The sequence below is a fragment of the Miscanthus floridulus genome, chromosome 7, assembly GCF_019320115.1.
Source record: "Miscanthus floridulus cultivar M001 chromosome 7, ASM1932011v1, whole genome shotgun sequence".
Taxonomy (NCBI): Eukaryota; Viridiplantae; Streptophyta; class Magnoliopsida; order Poales; family Poaceae; genus Miscanthus; species Miscanthus floridulus.
This window is the reverse complement of record NC_089586.1, coordinates 36,108,530-36,115,634: the sequence shown is the minus strand read 5'-3', so window position 1 is coordinate 36,115,634 and position 7,105 is coordinate 36,108,530.

The following is a 7,105-nucleotide window of genomic DNA, read 5'->3' as shown; positions in this document are numbered from 1 at the left end:
CCCCGCTTGAAGAAATCCTCGAAAACCACAATCTCACCTGGTTGTGGATCGAGGTAGCTTTCTCCTTCCGGCGCACGCCATCCCGCGAGTGCCTTGTTATGGAGCACTCCCATGGTGACGAGGTCTTCGATGGTCTGATCATTGCTCCTTGACTTCCACCACTCCTTTGCCATGACTCCGGCTTTCTTCTGGGCGTTTTTCTTCGCCATTAATCTATCCTTGCTAAAAGGGGTGGATACGGTGGAGGGGTGATGGGCGATGATTTCAGAGGAATAGGGTTTGGCAAGAGGAAGAAGAAGGCTGCGGCGGCGAATGATAATGGGGGTTGGTAAAAAATAACTTACCAGTTCTATATTATAAATAACCAAGAGTTCCGTCGTTTCGTCCGCCCGAGATTCTTGGGAGATGTGCGCGCGCGCCGTAGATGGTTGTTTTCGCAGCCTCGAGATCTACGCCAATAAATGCGCCCTTTCGTTACCAGTGTACATGCCTCTTCGTTGCTAGTGTGAGAGGGCCCACACTGACGCACCTTTTTACAGGTGCCAAGCGACTGTTTGCTAGAAAGGGCAAGAAGACAGTATGATGTGCTGTACCTGTCTGCTTTTTTGACCAGACATGTACGATTGGACTTGACAGAGTAAGAAGATAAATAAATACACCAAATAATAGTACAAGCAGCGTTCATTTTTTCACTGCATGTCTTGTGCTCAAGTATGGTCCAGACCACTACCATGCTCGGGGACTGCCCAGGCCACTGCCGTGCTCGGGGACTGCCTAGACCACTGCCGTGCTCGGGGACTGCCTAGACCACTGCCGTGCTCGGGGACTGCACAGACCACTGCCGTGCTCGGGGACTGCCTCGACCACTACCGTGCTCGGGGACTGCTCCGACCACCAATGTGCTCGGGAACTGTCCCGACCACTGCTCGGAGATCGTTCTCCTCGGCTACATGTGATTTGTACTCACATACAATTGAGAGACATTTATTTAGACCTTGCTACAAGGCTTGTACTTCACCTTCCAGCAAGCTCGGGGACTACATCGGTACGATGCACCTGCCGATGCATCTCGTATCGCCTGTACGGCGATTGGGTTCTCAACTTAACTGGGAATTCTTTTTAGACCCTGGCACCACGTGCCTATGTCACCTACTACCAGGCTCGGGGACTAAGTGGGCACACTTCACCTTGCGGTGAATGTGTTTGTTTTTCGACCCCTACGCCTCTGATGATCAAGGATGCTACGCTTCAAGATTCACTTACATTTCTTTTCAGAAATACAAGTGGGCACACTTCATAGGATGGAAATCTTTTTCTTTTTTCTTAAGAGCATCATACATTCTTCGGACAACCTACTTCTCCGGCAATAATGGTGGTCAAAAATGTCAAAAACTCAAGCTTTACTATTCGAAGAAGGTTAAAGTGGCGTGTCGCAGCATAACACATGGTGCTCGGGGACTAGCTGTGGGGGTATTAACCCCTATACCCTTACGGCTAAGATTGGGCCGGCCCAGATCAGTGAGTCCGGTCCACCAAAAGACGACGCGTGGCCCGGCCAACCTGTTTGGAGTCCCGCACAAGGAGTCAAGACAGATTTGGCGATCAAGCAAGATCTTGGTCGCTTAGAATAGGAATCCTTATCCGATCACCTATGGCAATTGTAACTGACTAGGATCAGTTTCCAGATCTGTAACCCTGCCCTCCGGACTATATAAGGCGGGCAGGGGACCCCTCTAAAAAACATCTCTCATTGACATACAGCAATACAATCAGACGCAGGACGTAGGTATTACGCCTTCTTGGCGGCCGAACCTGGATAAAACCTCGTGTGTCTTGCGTCACCATCTTGTTTGTGGCTTGTGCATCTGTCTGCCGACAATCTACTACCTTGGGCATACCCCTGGGTAGACTGCCGGCCATATTTCGTCGACAGCCCGGTCGACCCAAAAAACACCCAGTGAAGGGGTAACGGCTCTATTTGTTCATGGGGTTATAAATAGAAGCCATGGTCGGCCTTGGGCCGCAAGTAGAGCACACTAGAGCCTTGGTGGCTTGTGTGGTAGTGCTTGGGAGCCCTCCATCTCACACACACTTGATAGTGATCATCCGATTGTGTGAGTGAGCGATTCTAGTGCGATTGCATCGTGAGGTTGCATCGAGTGGCACTAGGTGATCGAGTTGCAAGCCGGTGGTGCTTATTACTCTTGGAGGTTGCCACCTCCTAGACGGCTTGGTGGTGGTCTCCATTGAAGCCTGCAAGAAGCTTGTGCGGTGCTCTGGAGAAGAGCTTTGTGAGAGGCATTGTGCTCGCCCCGTGGGAGCCGCGAAGAGCAACTTTAGTAAAGCGTGTCATTGAGCTACCCTCACTTCTAGGGTAGGTTCTTGCGGCGCCCGACGTGCGGGCTTGGCGGGTGATGCCAATTAGCCGCCAAACCACCAAGTGAGCGGTCGACACAATAGGGACTAGCGTGTTGGCAAACACGTGAACCACGGGAGAAAAATCATCGTGTCAACCTTGTTCTTCCCGTTGGTTTGCATCCCCGTTACACAAGCTTGCGATTACTTTCATATACATTAAGCTTGTGTTGTTGCTTTTGTAATTAGTTAGCCTGTGTAGCTTGCTAGTTACCTTCTTGCTTGTGTAGCATAGAAGTAGCTCCCTTGCATGGCTAATTTGGTTTGTGTAACCTTGTTAGTCATATTGCTTAGTTTGTGTAGCTAAGTAATTGCGCTCTCTAATTTGGCATTGGTTGCCTTGTTATTGAGCATTGCTAGTGAGCATTAGGTGGCTTTGTGCTTTTGCTTACTAGCATGTGTAGGAGCTCCCTTATTGCTTAAAGTACTAGTGGCATAGGTTTGTGTGACTTTGCTCCTAGAATTGGTTAGGTGAGCTTTAGCTAGCCCGGCACCTTTGTTGCTTGATTAGTATCTTTGGAAGGTGCTAGAGAACATAGATAGAGGGGTGTAGTCTTGGCTAGACCGATAGTTATAATTCCGCACTTGTTTCGGTTAGCCGACGCTATTAATTTTAGAAAGGACTATTCACCCCCCCCCCTCTAGTCCGCCATCTCGACCCTATAAGAGGTCCACATGTCTGCCACGGCGCACCTAATGCCTGGATCCATGACTCTGACTCGCCTAATCCCACAGTGCCCCCAACGTCCGGATCCGCGACTTCGACTCGCCCAATCCCACGGCGCGCCCGACGCCTAGATCCATGACTCTGACTCGCCTGATCCTCGGATCCGCGACTCTGATTCGCCCGAAACCTCGACACGCCTGACTCCCTGGCGATGAAACTCTGTCTCGCCCTGTCCCTCGGCCGCAACCAAACGCCTGAGACCACGCTCCTAGAAATGATGGGCCAGAAACTAAAAAGGGAGGCTGCACCCACCAAAGTGCACACACTCACGCCCGCTAAAACAAAAACCCCTAGGTGATTCAGCCCAAATCATTCAGGGGCTCGGGGGCTACACCCACGGGTGCGCTCGTGCGCACCCACTGACGAAACAAGATTTCCCCCACTGGCAACACGAAAACCCCCTAGACGATTCTACCCAAATCGCCTGGGGGCTACACTCATGGGTGCGCTCACGCGCACCCGCTGTCAAAACAAAAATCCCCTAGATGATTCTACCTAAAACGCCCAGGGGCTCGGGGGCTCCTGTCGGGTTCATAAACCCGGGGTCCCTCATGGACCGACTTCCCAGCAAAGGCTCGGCCTAGCAGGCGACATTGCGAACGACGCACAACTCCTGGGCTAGCCCAAAAAACTAAACGACAGGCCAGAAGGGTGATCCAAATCTCCAACCAAAAGGCATGGCCAAGGAGGAACGGCGCCCGCTTTCGACTCCGGCTCGCCTCTCCGACCGAAAGAACAGTGCTCGCTTCCGACTCCGGCCCGCCTCCAAATGGCCTCTCTGACCGAAAGGCCTAGCCAGAACACCACTTCTGACTCCGACCCGCTTCTCCGACCGGTAATGCGCTGAACTCCTGCTTATAGCTCCTCTCCGACTGGCGCAATCAGAGCCGATTGGGACCAACCGATCGGGGACGCCCACTCGGTGAGGACCAGAAAATGGATGGAGAAAGTAGGGCAGGGCACTCAAGTCAATCGTAATACCAAGGACCATGCCCTATACACCTGTAGGACAGTACCAGCAGGGTATGTCAGAAGGGTACCCTGCAACCTTCCTAAAGCATCAGAACCCAAGCAGTGTTGTGGGCACCGACATTTTCCCTATAGTGTTGTGGGCGTCGGCATTTATCATACCAGGAGAACATGGTAAAACTCCACACATGCCTCTAGGCATCAACAGTATGGTAGACACCGACACCTGCCATATCAGAAGAAGACGACGCAACCTCCCACATGCATCTAACATTAAACAGTATTGTGGGTGTCTACCATCATCTTGTACCCACCGGCGCGGACAACAAGACTTAGCAGCATACGTACTCTCTCACTCTCACTTGTAAGGCCATCCCCTTCATCTATAAAAGGGGACGCGCTCTCTCCCAATAGAAAGATCCCTCAGTTCACTTACATTGATGCACCCTCTATAACTTTAGACACTCTAAAGTTATACAGAGCATACGCTCGAACACTTAGCACATAGCGGAGCTCCCGTCACTCTCGGTCCTTTAGGTCAGAGTCCGACCGGACCTCTTGTACCCTCCATCTTTCTCCCTTCCGTTTGTAACCCCACAGCAAACTTTGAGTACCTGGGCTCAGGAATAAAGTCACCGACCGACTCAAACTGGACGTAGGGCATGTTGCCTGAACCAGTATAAACCCTGTGTCATTGAGTGCTAGGCCACCTCCGATCACAACGTACAGCAAAACTATAAATATTTATGTGTTGGTCACTTTCTGCACCGACAATACGTGTATAGCCATTGCAACATATGCAACATCCTAATGATCACGCACAATATCTAGATGAAACACATTCAACATCTAGATCAAACATATTAAACATACATCTAAAACGCATGAAATATACCAAGCTCGATGCCGTGGAGTGATGGAAAATTTGGGCCAGCACTCAGCTGCCAATGGCCAACCATCATTAGAGCAGCAAACGGTGTGTTGGGTACCATAAAAAGGGGTCCCCTAAGCAAGAGCCCAAGCTAATTGCTTAAACCCTTTAAAAATCAAAGCCAAGAGACAACCATTGGCTTAACCCCAACCATGTCCGAGGCCACCAACTCTCCGCCTCGATCGAGGCCTCGCACGAGTGGCCTCGGACGGTCTACTGATTCTTCGTCCCACGTGAGGCCTCGCACGAAAGGCCTCGGACGGGAAACTGATTCTCCGTCTCGCTCGAGGCCCTGCGTGTAAAGCCTCGGACGAGGTGCTGATTCTCCGCTTTGCTCGAGGCTGGCTCGGCAAACAACCCCATCGCCTCCGCCTCGGCCGATCTCCCTGACAGAATGTCACACCCAATCAATGCGGCCAACCACTCCCACGACATCGGCCGGACGATGGTGCGACACGGCGGAGTGGCCGACGAGATGCAAGTCACATCGAAGCCATGCCATCCAGGATAGGACAGGGCAGGGGTTACCGGCCGCTGTGCTCGGTACTGTGCCCACGACCGGTGCCTGCACTGCACTGTGCTACCTAACCCCTGCTCCAGGAACAACGCGGCATGGGGAGTCAAGTCTGGGCCACTATAGCCTCGGAATCAGTGCACATGATCAATTGCTCCCTCCACGCCTCGGCAGTCTACCTCAGGGTCTCGGCAACCTTGGGATTCGCGCTCGCCGAGCCCCCCATGATGGCTCGGCCTTGGCACCAACTGAGCCTCGGCTCTTCACATGGTCAACACACAGTGACCGGCACGTCGCCCACCTCCCACGTCGCACAGGATCAGATGTGACCGGCGCGTTGCTCCAGCACTTCAAGGGCAGGACCACTCCATCGACCATGCCGCCATAGTAATAGGCTACAGGGCTCAGACATGCTGCCTCTGTTCGCATGACGCCACGTAGCTAACACATGTATCACCCCTGTCCCCCCTTCAACTATAAAAGGGAGGGACCAGGGCCGTTTCAAGGGGGTTCTGGTCTACGAACACGCTCACATAGAGGGGACTGAGGAGATAGACGAACACACACTCGACACTCTATAACACGCACGCTTCCCCGCTGCCTGAGATCAACATCTCAAGCAACCCACACCGCTCCACGCAGAGACCTGGGACTAGCTCCCTCTCTCGCCCTGCTTGTAACCCCCTACTACGAGCATTTTGGCGCAAGGAATACTAGATCGATCTCTCAGACTGGACGTAGGGCACCTATCGCCTGAACCAGTATAAACCTTGTGTCTCTTTGCATCACCATCCGAGATTAGGGGCACGCAGTACATTTTCACTAGTTGGTTGAGGACCCACCAGTCCAAAACACCGACAGTTGGCACGCCAGGTAGGGGCCTCTGCGTGTCAGCTTCATCATCCCAACGAATTCCGGATGGCAGACCCCGTACGACCATTGTGTCTCGGCATGGTGATCTGGTTCGGGAGCCTAGAGTTCATGTCTCTAGGATGTGAGTACGAAATGGTACTCCTCACACCCCGAGCCCCACCGATCGACGACGACATCACGCACCAGCAGCCTAGGCGCAGACGGCGCCCGGGCGGCCACTCTCGTCACGCTCGCCAAGCACGATGCGAGCGGGGCCACCCCGACACCACACAAGCTCATGACAATGCACCGCATTCCGCCGAGATCCTATGCCCAGCTGTTGGCACAAGGTCCCTGGTTGGGGACCTATCTAGCCTGAGCCTGGACAAGGGAAAGATGCCGGTGGCGTACAGCGATGCCCCGTCATCAAGCTCTGCCCTGCCGTCTCCTGAGGAGTCGACTTCGGCAGAGCAAAGCCTGGCGATGGCACCATCCCCGTACCCCTTTGGGTTGAGAAATGCCGCCGCCACCTATGCTTCCGCCTATGCTTCTGCTCACGCAGAACCCTCAGGATGCCACCAACGCTTCACCCTCGACTTTGACCCACACCCACGCTGACTCCTCGGAGGAGGAGGAGGCGTGGGCTGGGGTGGACTTCTCTGGACTTCGCGACCCTGAAGCCATGCGCCGCTTCCTG